Source organism: Dipodomys merriami, unplaced genomic scaffold (assembly GCF_024711535.1).
Source record: "Dipodomys merriami isolate MVZ:Mamm:240054 unplaced genomic scaffold, mDipMer1.0.p SCAF_172, whole genome shotgun sequence".
In the NCBI taxonomy this organism is placed as follows: domain Eukaryota; kingdom Metazoa; phylum Chordata; class Mammalia; order Rodentia; family Heteromyidae; genus Dipodomys; species Dipodomys merriami.
In genome coordinates this window covers 1,952,754-1,968,316 of record NW_027203071.1, presented here as the reverse complement: position 1 = coordinate 1,968,316, position 15,563 = coordinate 1,952,754, and the positions used below count along the sequence as shown (strand labels likewise).

The 15,563-nt window shown below is 35.3% G+C and overlaps 1 protein-coding gene across 4 annotated transcripts in view; it reads left to right on the top strand.

The window, feature by feature from the left end:
* Pde4b (phosphodiesterase 4B) overlaps positions 1-15,563 on the top strand; it is a 522,330-nt gene that overhangs the window by 44,460 nt on the left and 462,307 nt on the right. The window lies entirely within an intron of this gene.

Below are 15,563 nucleotides of genomic sequence, written 5' to 3'. Positions count from 1 at the left end.
ACCCCTGCTTGGTTAGAATTGTGATCTACCTGCTATTTACACTTCTTCCTGTCATAACTAGAATGAGTGGTGCATGATATTGCATCCAACTCCTTTCTTTTACATGGAATCTTGGGAGTTTTTGCCTGGCTGGCCTAGAGCTTTGAACTTCCCTCTTAGTCTCCATGTAGCTGGGATAACAGGCATGCGACACTTCAACCTACTGTTGGGTGAGAAAGATGTCTTTTGTGTGTATCTATTTGGGCTGGCTTTGAACCACAATTCTACTCATCTCAGCTTCTCCTGTAGGTAAGATGTAAACACGAGCTGCTGGCACCTGTCTGAGATTGTTTTTTTTTTCTTATCAGAAATTTGTGTTATTACAATTTTCTGAGTTTTCACATTTTTATGTTTCTGCAAGATAAGCTCAAGAAAATGGACTAATCGATTCAATTTTTTACTTGGAGTTATACAGATAACATCTCTGTCTTTGTATAGAGTAAATAACACTTCCCTAATATTTATTCAAAATGTAGAAAGACTTGGAACAACAATGCAGGGGCAATAAGTTCTGATTGAACTCATTCACTCTGTAGATTTAAGAGATAGTTTTGTGCTAAGAGTCATAACCTTTGTTCATATTGTTAGAGAGTAGCATTTATTTCTCTTGATATAACCACAATTCTAAACATAGTGAAAAAATAAGAGTGTCTATGAATGTATGTATGTGTGTGTGTACATATATATAGTGTATTGTACTATTTGAGCTTAATATGTGTGTACACACATATATATTAACAGTATGTAGTAGAACAATAGTAGCAACACAGCATAATATTGAGATCTTACTATGTGCTTACATTTATTTCTTTATTGGTAAAATATTTTTGCTATCTTTAAGTAATTGTACAAAGGAGTTCCCATTCAATGAAGCAGTTTATGAATCCAGTACATCTTGATCCATGTCACCCCTTTCAACATTCTCACTATTCCATTCCAAACCACCCCTTCAATCACTTGTGATATGTATTGAATATTTGCCATTTAACGCGAAGTTTCTGAATACAATGCATCTTGATCTATGTCACCCCCTTCATCATTTTCACCCCCTCAACCCACCCTCAGCAGAAGCATAATAGCCTTTATAGAAACCTCAAATCGTACAATTTGTTAGAAAGACTAAGTCAAAGCCCAAACAAAATTAGCACCAGGAAATGGGTACTTGCAATAGACGGGGTGGGGGTGGGCAAGGGAAGAGGGGTAGATGAATGAAGGAAGATGTGGGGGAAGAATGCAGTCAAGTAATGGTCAATAGCGATTCCATTCATCCCTACCCTCCTGTGAGTGATAGAGTGATAGAGAATGCTCAGATGGTATCATGAGAAGTGACAGAAGGTGGCTGCAATATTTAGTATTAAGTCCTCACTTTGGAATGTCTGGAAAATAATTCTGTCAATGTAAGCTTGGGGAGATAACTATGTCAAAAGTAAGTGGATATCAACTAATGTGTTGACTGCTTTTATAAATTCACTCACGTTTAAAGCAGCTATGAAGAACAATTTTTCAATGATAAAATCAGACTTATTTTTAGATCCAAGACTTGATAGACGTTGTCAAATGTATGAAACAGTGAAAGAATCCCACAATCAGCTTGTTGAGTTTTTTTCTTTAAGCCTCAAAAGTGGCTTTTATCATCCCCTTGTGACTTTCCAGGCATTACGTTCAACTCCAGGCAAACATGATAGGGTATCTTTTTTTTAAAGTTTTATATAAAGATAATCACATACTCTTACATATCTAGTTTCTCCATAAAAATGTTTGTAAGACTGCCAGTTCTATCCAGCAGATTCTGGGGAGATGGATGAAGAACTGCTCATGCAGTGATATCTCAGAAGATTGTCTATTAAATAATTAATATTCCAGGTACCACCATGTGGTGAGGAATGAATTTTACCAACAGATTTGGCTTAGCTGAAGTTATCTTCCTCAATCTGTGCTATATAGGTTCATATTAGCCTATGCAAAATTAAGGGGGCTACAGGAAAATAAACAAAAGTGCACATTTGAAAATGTAGAAGACAAAGAGGCAAGAAGCACTAAGCAGTTTTATTAAGGGATCCAGAAATTTCCTCACTAAGATAAGTATATACAGGGACATCTGTCATTTGATAGAAATGAATACAAAAGGTCAAACATTCATAATCCCGTGTCTTTAGACATAGGATAAAAAAAAGGAACCCACTATAAGCCAGTAGGATTCCATTGGTATCATTTATACTAAAAGCGCAGAGTCAAATCTCCTACAACCATTCTCAGTTCCCATAGGGCTCTAGGATTCCCACAGAAGACCTATTCATGTTCTTTCATGTAGTTCATTCCTTCATTTATATTGCTAATAATATTTTACTGTGTTGATATATAGCAAATTGTTCATCCATTTACCTTTATTGAACATTTGACTTGTTTCGAGCTGTTAGTTAATGTGAATGAGTATTTCTAAATATTTAAGTACAAGTTTTTTGGGGGGGATAAAATTTCTACTTATCTTGGACTATGAGTCAGGGCACGATTGAAAACCAGATACCACAAAGTAATATGAACATGGCACATTCCATTAAAAGTAATATTAAAATTATTAAGTGGGGTTTATTACATTGATATAGTAATTTAGTTACATTATATTATTACATTATTAGAAGCTTATTATTAGAGTGTTGGAGAATTGAACAGTAGACCAAGAAGGCAATCTTCCCAAGACTGAGAAAGAATAGCTAGATAGGAATTTACTCCTCATCTGAGAGACATGGCTCACTGGAGAAGACGGGGATGTTGCTCACAAGATGGTGCCGACGTTCTGTGAAGCATCTCATCCACAGGACTCCATGGTCCATCTTCCCTCAGGTGTGTCTTCTGTGTTTGTGGTAGAGAGTAGTCCTCAGGGTTGCGCTTCAATAAGAACCCACTGCACAAATTCCCAAAAGAAGGTTGTGAAGCAGTTCAAGAGGAGGTAGACACACTACTGTCTGAATTATGAAGGGAAATTGTTTATACCAAAAGGGGATATGCAGTAGCTCTTGATAGGAAGCAGCCCAGAGGAATCCAAGGAGAATGTAGGAATTCTCAGGCTAGTAGAAGCATCCTGGTGGAGTGTTGAGGAAAGCCAGGGAAGTGGAGTTGGCCTACCAGGGAAACTGTCCTCTGACCAGGAAGAGGTATTCAAGTGGCTGTGCCTAGCACATGCGGAATCTATAGTATGGACCTAGGGGCTATTGACAGATTCCCTATGGGGGCAGGAGAGAAAGTGCCATATGATTTGGCCACTGGCCACTACAAAATAAAGCACAAAAGAAAAGAAAGAGACTTGTGTAAAGAACATACCAGAATCAGAAAAAGAAACCTATTTTTATCATTTATATATTTATTGTGAAGATACTGTACAGAGAGGTTACAGTTACATGAGTAAGGTAATGAGCACATTTCCTATCAAGCATTATTACCCCCTCCTTTGTTTTTCCTTTACCATCCCTTCCCTCCCTACCTCCCCAACTCCTCCCTCCCTCAACCAAAGTTGTAAAGTTCATTTTCAACATAGTGTCTTGTACATCTCATTGTTACATGGGTCAACCTGTATCCTTGCTTCAGCATTTTGTTATTTCCCTTCCTCTCCCCAAATCAGAAAAATGTATATACAAGATACAGGGCACCGGAATCAAACGCCATGCAAACAGGGGTTGTATCATGGGGGAAGAACACACAAAAGAAACAAAAAATCATATAGCACATAAAAACAACAGTGACAAAGAAAACCTCTTGTGTCCCTACCTTGGGGTTCATTTCACTTAGCATCATCTTATATAGTCATATGGTACATAACTTTTGGCCTTTTCAGTTTGTCTACTAAGATTATCTTAGACATATACTAGTTATTGCAAATAAGGGAAACCATGGGACCTATGTTTCTTTGTTTCTTTGGGCCTGGCTTACTTCACTTAATATGATTTTTTTTTCAGGACCATTCATTCCTTTGTAAGTGATGTTATATCATTCTTTTAGATTTATAAGTAAAATTCCATTGCATATATCCCTTCCCTTCCCATCCCTTCCCCTCCCTTCCCCTTCCTTCCCCTTCCCTCCCCTCTCCTTCCCTTTCTTTTTTGTGGGTTATGGGGCTTGAATTCTGGACCTGCAGTGCCATTCCTCAGCTCTTCAGCTCTAGGCTAGCACTCTACCATTTGGGCCACAGAGCCACTTCCGGTTTTCTTAGCAGTTTATTGGAGATAAGAGTCTCACTGCCTTTCCTGCTCGGGCTGGCTTTGAACCGTGATTCTCAGATCTCAGCCTCCTAAGTAACTAGGATTATAGGAGTGAGCCACTGGTGCCCAGCACATATCCCATTTTCTTGATCCATTCATCTGTTGAAGAGCATCTGGGTTGTTTCCATATTATAGCATCATTTTTTTTTTTTTTTTTGTCGGTCGTGGGGCCTGAATTCTGAGCCTGGGTGCTGCTCTCCCTGAGCTCTTCAGGTCAAGGTTAGTGCTGTACCAGTTGAGCCACAGTGCCACTTCCAGCTTTCTCTGCTATGTGGTGCTGAAGAATGGAATCCATGGCATCATGCCTGCAAGACAAGCACTGTACACTGAGTCACCTTCCCAGCCCTCATCATTCAATTTTATTAAGCCAGTTTTAGTAAAATTTCTTGTGTGGAATTTTTTTAAAACAATTTTATTGATGTTTTCAAAGAACCTGCCTTTATTTCCATTCATTTTTTCTGTTGTTAATTCATTTTGCATTTCATTACTTTCTAGTTTATCTTTATTATTTTCTGTGACTTTATCTTGATATTCTGCACTCAGGATGACATCTTACAGTATTGATGTTGAAAAATTAATTTTCTTATTGTATAACTTATAACTTAAAGCTATTTTTTCTCCCTGTAAACACTGAATTATCTGTGAATCACCACCAGGGTTTGAATCCAAGGCCTTGTGCTTGTTCAGCTTCCTTGCTCAAGTGATGTCACCCTCCCGCTCAAAACTATTTTAACGCTAGCTACTAAAGAAGCTGAGATCTGTGGATCTTGGAAGCCAGTCTGGGCAAACACATGAGATGCTTGTTGACAGGTAACTAGCAAAAATCCAGAAATGAAGCTGTGGCTCAAGTAGTAGAGCACCAGCTGTAAGCAAAAAGCCAGAGCATTAGGTTCTGAATTCAAACTCCAGTATAAGTACTAAATAAATAGATAAATAATTTGTTTTGAATCTGTATGTACTTGCAGATTGATCTTTTCTAATGATTTCTACTTTGTTGTGGTCACACAGTATTATCTCAATAACTATAATTCTTTAAAATTAATTAATCTCTCCTTGATTGCCTCTGCTGTTGTTATCTTGAACTTCTAGAAATTTTGAATTCTATTGTGTTTCAGCTGTATATATTATGAATATTAATTTGGTAAATTTGATGCAAGAATTCTTGGTTTTTAAATTTTTTACTTTATTACCAAGAAAAAAATTTAGATTGTAGGTTTATTTTGCCTTTCAGGTTTGCCAATCTCTGTCTCATGTATTTTGAAGCATGTAAGCACATACTCATTTGCAATTACTATGTTCACTTTATCAGTTGATACCCTTATCATTACAAATGCTACCTTTTGTCCTGGTCAGGTCCTTTTAAAAAAAATCCCTCATCTGATATAAACATTATATTCATAGTAGGAGCACTACTATTTTTCTAATTATAGTATTTTTGACAGGTACGATGTCGATTTATTTTTTTAAATCAATTTTATTGTCAAGGTGATGTACAGAGGGGTTACAGTTGCATATGTAAGGTAATGAGTACACTTGTTGAACATTGTTACCCTATCCCAGGTTATTTTTTCCCACACTCCCTCCCCCCATCTCCCTCCCAAGTTGTAAGGTTCATTTCCAATAAATTGTCTTGTGAGGATTGCTATTGCATTGGTTTGCCTTTTGTCTTTTGTCTCACCATTTTGTTGTTTCCCTTCCATTCCCCAATTCAATGTATATACAAGACACTGGATACCAGAAATGAAGTACAGTGACAATAGGGGATAAACCAAAGGCAAAAAGAACAAAAGAACAAAGAAATACCTAGTTATTAGTATTTTTATATGTTTTCTCATACAATCTATTTGTCCTTCTGTATTTTGAGTTCTCTGTACACAGCATAGAGTTTTGTTTTGTCAAATTCAATAATCTCTGCATTTTAATGGATACATATAAACTTCTATTTCATATAGTTATAAAAATTTTAGTTCAAAATAAAAATAGCTTCTTCTTTTTGTGTTCTATGTAGAACAAGATGGGCTTAAAATTTTAATTGTACTGCTTCTTCCTCCCAAGGGCTGGGGTTACAAGAATGTTTTTACAGTATAAATAATATGTTTTTAATTGGTGAAATTTTTATTTAAAATGATTTAATCTGCTATTAATATTAAATCCAAATATGTATCCTTTTCAACTTTTTATTTCAAAATATTCCATTTTGTTCTTTGTTATAATTGATGTCCCATCTCATTATGGGTAAATTTTCCTTTAAATAGTAGGAAATAGTTATATCTGCTTCAGTTTTTTTGCTTACCTATTCCTTTATTTTCTTAATTTAGATCTGATTTGTGTTAACTGATCTTATTTAATAGTGTTTTTCATCATTGAACTAACCCTAAGTATTTTTCAATTTCGTGTTATTTTTTCCTTTATCCAACCTAGAATGTGGAATTGCTGGAATATCTCCATTGTCTATAAAATTACTGAGTACATTTATATAATCCATAGAGATTCCTGATGGATGTGTAACTAGATGAATATGTGGCATACGGTATCTCACTGACTAAATATTTTATACCTTCTCAAATCAGAATGTGTTTGCCCTTGATGATGTTATGTAAAAATTTCTCTGGCACTGTTTTTACACATGCCAATGGTATTGCCAAGTTCTCCTTTATGTAGGTATGCGACTCAATATAGAAGATTTGGCTAGAGCTTGCTTTTGTATTCAGACATATTTTCCTGGCATTGCAAACTGGTTATTTGGCACAGAATTAAAAGTCTCCAAATAGATTTAGGTGTATATCTTTTGTAGTGAGTTATTTCAACTGAGAACTAATTTTGTCATTTGTAGTTTCTTTCTAAAGATTTCTTTCTCAGATGGCAACATTAATTTAAGTTCCAAGGCAACCCATTGTAGTCACCAGGAGCCCCTGTGAAAGTGCTCAAAAGGACTTTAGTTCAGCCGTGAACCTTTGAATTCGTATAATCAGTGTTTATTCTTTGCCACCTCCTTGTTGTAAATGGTGGTTCATTGCACAAGCCAACCCACAAAGCCTATTTTATCCACATGCATCTTAACTGTAGTTCCAATAATACTGTGTATACATGATTTGTACTCATTGTGACCTCATAAACTGTATCCAATTTCTTCTATGCTGCTGTGAAAGTTATCTGGTGACAAGTTCCAAGTAATTGATCTCTACAAAGTTTTGAAATATAAGCCAGTGATAAGCTGGGGTGCACATTTAGTTGGAAACAAAGCAAAGATTTGTTGGATCAAAGATTGCAGTCATTGTTAGTGAGTATTGTTAGCAGAAAGACAAATAATATACCACAGAATGACAAGGAGCTATTCTTGTGGTTCTTGCTTTGATTTTCATACAACTTCCTAACAGTTGGTGAGTGATGAGTATACAGTTTAGGTCTGAATTCTTTTCTGGAACATTCATGCAGGTAATTCATGTTCATGCAACCAAAATGCTGGAACTGCAATCTCTTGGAACTGCAGAGTGAGCTATAGGAGAAAGAGATTAACATCTTTCAGAAAAGTGAGTGAACTTCCAAATCTCATCATGACCATTAGCAGTATGAGCTGAGACTATGTGATGCCTCTGGGCTGATTCAATACTTTACAAAGGATTTTGTGCATGTACTTTCTTACAGCTATCAACATCTCTTTCATTATCTAACAATTACCATTCTTCAACAGAGCAGCACCAAAAACGTTAGGAAGAAGGAGGCCTTTTCTTTCATTTTAGTTATATTTGCTTTGGCAGTATGAATTCTCACTTGAAGGAATTTAAAAAACATTATTAAATACAGTATTGCTGCAATGTAGTATCTAAGTATTCTACCTCAGGCAATTGTGCATTGTCCTTCAGTGCCCACCATTTTTCTTAAAGTGATATCCACATATCCATGGATCTTTGAGAATATTTTGGTTATCTATGAGCATATTGATAATGTATAGGCCTGCTACTTGGTGATTCAAAAGAATCCATATGTTATAGTTTATCCCATACTCAGTTAATATTTTGAGTTCACATTTACAATGAAACAAAGGGAACATCAACTAACATAATAGATAATATTCAGGAATTTTTTTCAGCTGAAGATGCTCGATAAATATAATTGTTTAGAGTTTGTGATTTTAAACTAATGTTGGTTGAAGCATATCCTGAAAGATGAAAGGGTAAGATGTATAAGTGTGTGTATGTGTATGATACAGACTTAAAGACTGTAGAAACCTATAAAGTATCACAAAAATATTAATTTGTGAACTGCAAATGATGTTGTCATTACATGGGTTTAAATATCAGTTATTAGTTTCCAATAACAAGAATTTATGTGAACATTTTTCGAGAGCTGAGTGAAATTTAGTGTCTGTAGTATCTGAGATGTGATTTGTACTAATTTGTTTTAGTATTTAGCCACTATGTTGCTGGAAAAGTTGTACCAATAAGTTGCATTTATCACATCCTAAGCAATGTGAGTTTTTGTATCATTTAGTAAAAATGACAAACTTCTAATTCATGTTAGTTTCTAACTAGTGACTTTTCCCCCCATAAGTTCATGGAAATGTTTCCATGAAAGCAATTAGAACCATTAGTTCTCATCATTACAATTTTTATTGCTTTCATTAGAGAGGAGAAAAAGAAAAGCTTGGTTATATGATTAGAGAACTAATGACAGTTCACATATGTCATAAGTTAATTTTAGACTAGGTTTTTTTCCACTTAATGCTCACTGTCTTCCTTCATTTTACAGTATCTTGCTAAGGAAAGAGGAAAGAGATTTTCTATGAGGGAAAGAAGGATAGAGTGAGGGGAGGAGAAAGAGAGTGAGAGAGAGAATGGAAAATTGCTTCCCAGGGGAGTTGATTTATTATGCATTTATATTCTTCTCCAAGCTGACTAAATTGTAGAATGAGGCTAAGAAATATAAAGAAGATTTGCATATCCTAACTGTGTCTCTAACACGAGCATATTCATTCACTCAGGCATTATTTTGTTTTCAAACTATGTTCTAAATATTCAACAGCAGTAGGTTTTATTGCTTAACAAGCATAAAGAAAAGTAGAGCGAAAGTCTTTCATATAGCCCTTGATTTCCTTACTACATCCCACTCCAAGGAAAAAACCTACTAAAAATCTAAGGGCTAGAAATAGCTAAAATGCTCTCTTTTTAGGGACACATAAGAATTATTGAGAGATTATGTGAGCTTTAACTTTTGAAAGTGGAAGAAAAACCAATCAACATATTTCCATCTGAGTGTTTAGGTGGCACTTTTTTTTTTTCTTGGCTAGTACTGGGGCTTGTGCTCAGGGCCTGACTGCTGTCCCTGAGCTTCTTTGTTCAAGGATAGTGTTCTACTACTTGAACTATGACTCCACTACCAGCTTTTTGCTGCTTAATTGAAGATAAGAATCTCACAAACCTTCCTACTCATACTGGCTTTAAACTGAGATCCTCAGAGCTCATCCTTCCAAGTAGCTAGGATTACAGACATGATAAAATGGTGCCTGGTAGAGGATACTTTTTAGTAAAAACAAATCTTTGCTGTAGACATTGTGGTACATATCTATAAATCCAGGTTGTGGGAGGCAAGTCCTTGAATTAACCAGTGATCAAGGTCAGCTTGAACTACATGATGAGATCCTGCTCATAAAACCAGTAGCTCACTGGTAGAATATTTGCCTAGCATGAGTAAAGCCTTCAGTTCAAACCCCAAAGAAAATAACCAAAATCTTTGAGATGAACAACAAAATTAGCAAAATATATCACATGCATTCTCTTTCAAATCACCAGTAACTAAAGTTTCCAGTTAGAGGAGAGTGATTGTATTTTTTGATGTATATCAAGCGATGTAAGCAAATTATAATTAGTAAGTCAAGTGTCTTATAACCACATGGGTCTGGCTAAATTTATTCTTGCTTACATCAGAATTAAGCAAGATTATCAGATGACATGATGATAGTAATATCTTGCAATCTGGTCAGGTCCAGGTATAAGGAATTTTTAAAACATTTTTATCAGCATATATTTCATTGTGATATATTAATATATGAATATAATTAACCCTAAAAAATTATCCCCTTTACCACTCTTCTATATTTCCCGATGTCTTGTTAAAGAAATCAACAGGTTTCATTACTCTATTTTCATACATGTATATAAGGTATTTCAATCATATTCACCCTCATTCAACCTCTACATTTTTCTTGCTCCTTACAAGTACCCATCTTCCAACAGAATGATATTCCTGTCATTCATTATTTTTAGTGTATATCAATTGTATAAAGAGGTATCACCATATTTTCCACATGCACAGAATATATTTCAATCAGATCAACTCCTTCTATTTCTTTCTATTTCTCTGTTCTCTGCACGATAGTTTCCACACCCTCATTTTCAGTTAGTGTCCTTATACCATCTTGATGTATAAACATAATATATGTTAATGTTATCAACACTCCATTTTCTCTTTCACTGTTTTCTTTCTCCCTTGTTCCTCCAAAGAGTCTCAGAATTATAATCATGTCCTCTTTCTATATGTATTTATAAAATCTGTGTATATGCATATTTTCAGGTATATATTCCACATCTGAGTAAAAACCTGTGACCTTTGTCTTTCTGAACCTAGATTACTTTGCTTAAAAGGATATACTCCAATTCCACCTATTTTCCTGCAAATAATATATTTCATTCTCTTTATGTCTGGATAATACTTCGATATGTATTTATACACCACAATTTCTTTATCCATTCATCAGTTTCAGGAATTTTAATGAGCCAGGTATGTAAGAATAAGGATATCAGATGGAGGGAATTTGATATAGAGAATTTGCCATGTTAGAGATACTAACATTAGAGGGAGAATATTCTGTAAGCCTGATGCCCAAGGGTGGCAGAACTGTAGCTCTGGGTTAGGATCCACATTAGAATCCTGGGAAGAATATTTAAACAAGTAGTGAGGATAGGTACCTGGTTTCCTCTATGTGAGTTTACAGTAGAGGCTTGTTCCCAAACATGAAATAGAAGCTGGTGTGTTAGGTAAATTCTGATTAGATGCCTTTGGATAGCAGCCTAATTTGATATCTTTGAAGTTAGCTTCATATCTTTTCATAATAAAGGTAAGAATTGATCCTAGACCTAGAAAGGCTAGACCAGGGCTTGTGAGGAAGAATATGAATATAGATGTTCTCCATGTATGATTATGGTGAAACACAGAGTATCTTCACTCTAAGCTGACCAAGTGTGTTAGTTTAACTACTACTTGTGTACAGCATAGTGATGAAAGGCAGAGGCTATAGTAATTGACAGATGCCCTTAGTTGCTTTGGAGACCTACATGATGCTATTCTTAAAACTTCTGTCTCCTTATCTATAAAATGCAAAGAAGAAGATGCTTATACCATGTTATTGCTAGGGTTGATTCAGAACACATGCCATTCTCCTTGGCATTTTGTTCATCAGAATTTCTGTTTTACTTGTATTTCTAAGTAGTTAGCAGGTAAGAGAAGATGACCGGAGGCTTGCCTGAAGGATTGATGATCAGCTCCCCAGGGACACACAGCTTCCCATCAGCTGACTGTGCATCAATCAGCAGCCTTCTCCTTCTGCTTCCTTCACTCTACCTGTCAGCCTAGCTGGATGGTGTGACAGTCCTATTATAAGTACCAATAAAACCCTGTAATAATGGCATGCCAAGAAATGCAATATCTGAAGTCCTATCTCTAGAGGTCTTTTAAATATATTAATCAATTCAATCTAAGCTTTGAATATAACTTCACTCTTGACTACAATAGATTTTTCCTATACAAATCTTTTGTGGAAATGTGAGCATTATGCTAAGTATAAGATGTGAACATCCTTTTTATAATAAAAGCACTGAAGCTTAGAATTTTTCTCTTATGGTGACTGTTTGGTTTCATGTGTGATTTTATGGGAAACCATACATGATTCTGCTACAAGCTACCTTCTAACATTTTCCTTTGTGCAGATCAAGCTCATGTCTGTCCTCCACATTTGTATGTACCTGATGTAAACATATTTTAGAGAATGTGAATTTAAAATAATATTTTTTCTACTTACTCATCAAATTATTTCATACTTTGAAATTCCACTTAGAAAAAAAGGGTCACATTTATCAGCAATAAAATTACTTTTTACTGAATAAATGTTAATAATTGATGACAAATAATGAACCCCAGTCAAGAGGACTGATTCTGGCCTTGAATAATGAACAGTCTTAAAAATGATGATCAGAGAGTGGTCAGTAAGGCTGGCCTTTCAGCTGACACAGGGTTAATGGAGAATGAGAAGGAAACGAAGGAGGCTGGTGCTTTTAATGCTGCTTGTACTTAATGTCTACATCAAAGTCACTAACAATTCTAAACCATAGCAGCTTTACAACCCTCAGCACTCAGTGACTAGATTGTCAAAGTAATCTCCATTTGTTTAATGTCTAGCGAAGCAGGAAAAAGCAACCACGAGCCATCACCATTTTCAAAGGACAGAATGACAGTGCTAATGGACGTGGAATTTTCTGCATTTCTCATCAACTATCACACTTCATTGGATATTGTTTGCTACATATTGTAGAAGAACAGAAAAAAAGGTACTCAAAGCATTTGTGTAGTGCTTTTCAGATAAAACAGGTTCTTTGCAACATCCGTGTGAGGAAGGACCTATACATGTTATGTGATTTTCTCAATAACCTACGAAGCTGGCCTTGGCTCTACATCCTCATATACAAACATACATTGAAAAAAAAATTATTGATTCACTAGACTTGCGAAGCACTCTCCCAAGCACTGGTACTCTTTTTTTTGGGGGGGGGGGAGGGTTCCGGTCGTGGAGCCTGAACTCTGGGCCTGGGCGCTGTCCCTCAGCTCTTCAGCTCAAAGCTAGCACTCTACCACTTGAGCCACAGCGCCACCTCCGGCTTTTTTCTTATGTGGTGCTGAGGAATCGAACCCAGGGCCTCAGACATGCAAGGCAAGCATTCTACCACTGAGCCACCTTCCCAGCCCAGCACTGGTACTCTTGTGAAACAGTCTCCTGAGTTTCTCTAGACCTCTTATGCGAGAAGGAAGATGGCTGTATAAACATTCCAGGTAGAAAATACTGGGCTCCAGATAGGTGACAAAGGGAAGTGAGATGCCATGACAAGCGGGAAAGGGAGTGTGCCTCAGTGTTGTACAGAAGAAAGGGATTTCTGCCTTGTGCTTGTGGGGTAAGTGTATCCTGAAGGGGAAGACTGATAGCACAAGTAGCAAGTTGGAACCTGAGACTTACCACCTACGTAAGAGGCAGAAATAAAAGATGACTAGAAATTTTAGGATCGGTGTTCTCAAGATCCAGACAAAAAAGTCTGGATTGTGTGAGGTGAGGTACACTGACAGATTTCACAGATTAGAGTGATCTAAAAAAAAAATCAAGATAGTAGAGATGGATGTGTACATTACAATGTGTGAGATTAGTGGCAAGAAGTCATTTTTTAATGATCAATTTAAAACATCATCTAAAATTAACCATGCTCTGCAGTGCAATTACTATAAAAATCTTAACAGACATTTCTTAATTATGTGGTTGAACTATGCAAATGATATTTTTAAATATTTGAGATAATTAAGACTTAAAAGTAATTAAGATTTTAACATAAAAGAAATCTTTTGATTATAGGATGAGCAGTTTTCCTATTTGGTTACTAAGATAGCTTTTATACTGTCTAGACCTAGACAGTAGTCTACTTACATGTGCTAGGATCCACAAGATAGTCTATAAATAAAGCTAGAGACTTAAAAATTCTGTTTATTTTTCTTCTTTGTAATTTATACAAGGACATTGTCTCTAAATCCGTTTTCTTCGTTTTGCATTCTAATATTTTTTAAGAACTGTCCAAATAATTGAAAAATTAAATTGGGAATGGGATGAACTTTTCAGGATTTAAACAAGAACATAGATGAAAAGTTTTACTACAAAATTCTAGTCAAGGTTTTTAAATAAAAATAAGTAATTCCAGAGCATCAGTTCTTTTTTTAATTGCAAACATTTCTTTGATATTTAATACAGCCAATCTTAATAGAAATTCAATGAACTAAAGCATTATCCCTAAAAAATGATCTCTTTTAGAATCATAAACTTCTCATGAAGATAATATCACATGATAGAAAAATACATATGTTTATTCAAATTGTTAAATATTAATAAAACACACACAGTTGTATTACATAATACATACATACACACATATAAAATTTGATTGTTTTTAAATTAGAAAAATTAAAAGGAGTTTATTTCATTAATTTTTGTGTGAGTATGAGTGCATGGCCATGTTGTTTTTTAAGTTTTTAAATATAATTAATAATCACAGTTTCCTAAATATGTGATCTCAAAAAAGCTATTGACTAATAAATTATAGAATTGTTGATATAATACATATACATATAGAATTATTAACATGAAAACATTTAGATAATATCCAAGTGAGAATAATTTGCCACAGTGTTATGATGTGCTATTTATTAGCTAAAGTTGTTGAACACTAATCTTTACATATACTCTGTGCTATTATTTTCACCTCAGAAATGCAATATCTGAGAGGCAGAAGTGCCATCTTGATTTTTCCCCTTGTCATAACCTCTTTGTCTTTAAATATGAACATTTTTATTGTAAAGATACTGTACAGAGGGGTTACAGTTACATGAGTAAGGTAATGAGTACATTTCCTATCCAACATTGTTACCCCTCCTTTGTTTTTTCCCTACCACCTTTTTCCTCCCCACCTCCCCAACTCTTCCCTTCCGCGTCCCCTCCACCCTGGCAAAATTGTAAAATTTGTTTTCAACATAGTGTCTTGTCATCTCATTGTTACAATGGGTCATCCTGTATCCTTATTTCAGCATTTTGTTATTTCCCTTCCCCTCCCTTAATTAGAAAAATGTATATACATGGTGCAAGACACTGTAATCAAATGCAGTGACAACAGGGGTTATACCACGGGGGAAGAACATACAAAGAAACAAAACAAAATCATATAGGACATTATAAATACATTAAAAACAACAACAAGAAAGATAAAACCTCTTGTATCCCTATCTTGGGGTTCATTTCCCTTAGCATCAGGTTATATGGTCATATGTACATAGCTTTTAAGGAGTGGAAATCTGTATTCTTTTTTTAAAAAAAATTTATTGTAAAAATACCGTACAGAGGGGTTACAATTACATGGGCAAGGTAATGAGTACATTTCTTATCAAGCATTGTTGCCTCCTCCCACCTCTTTT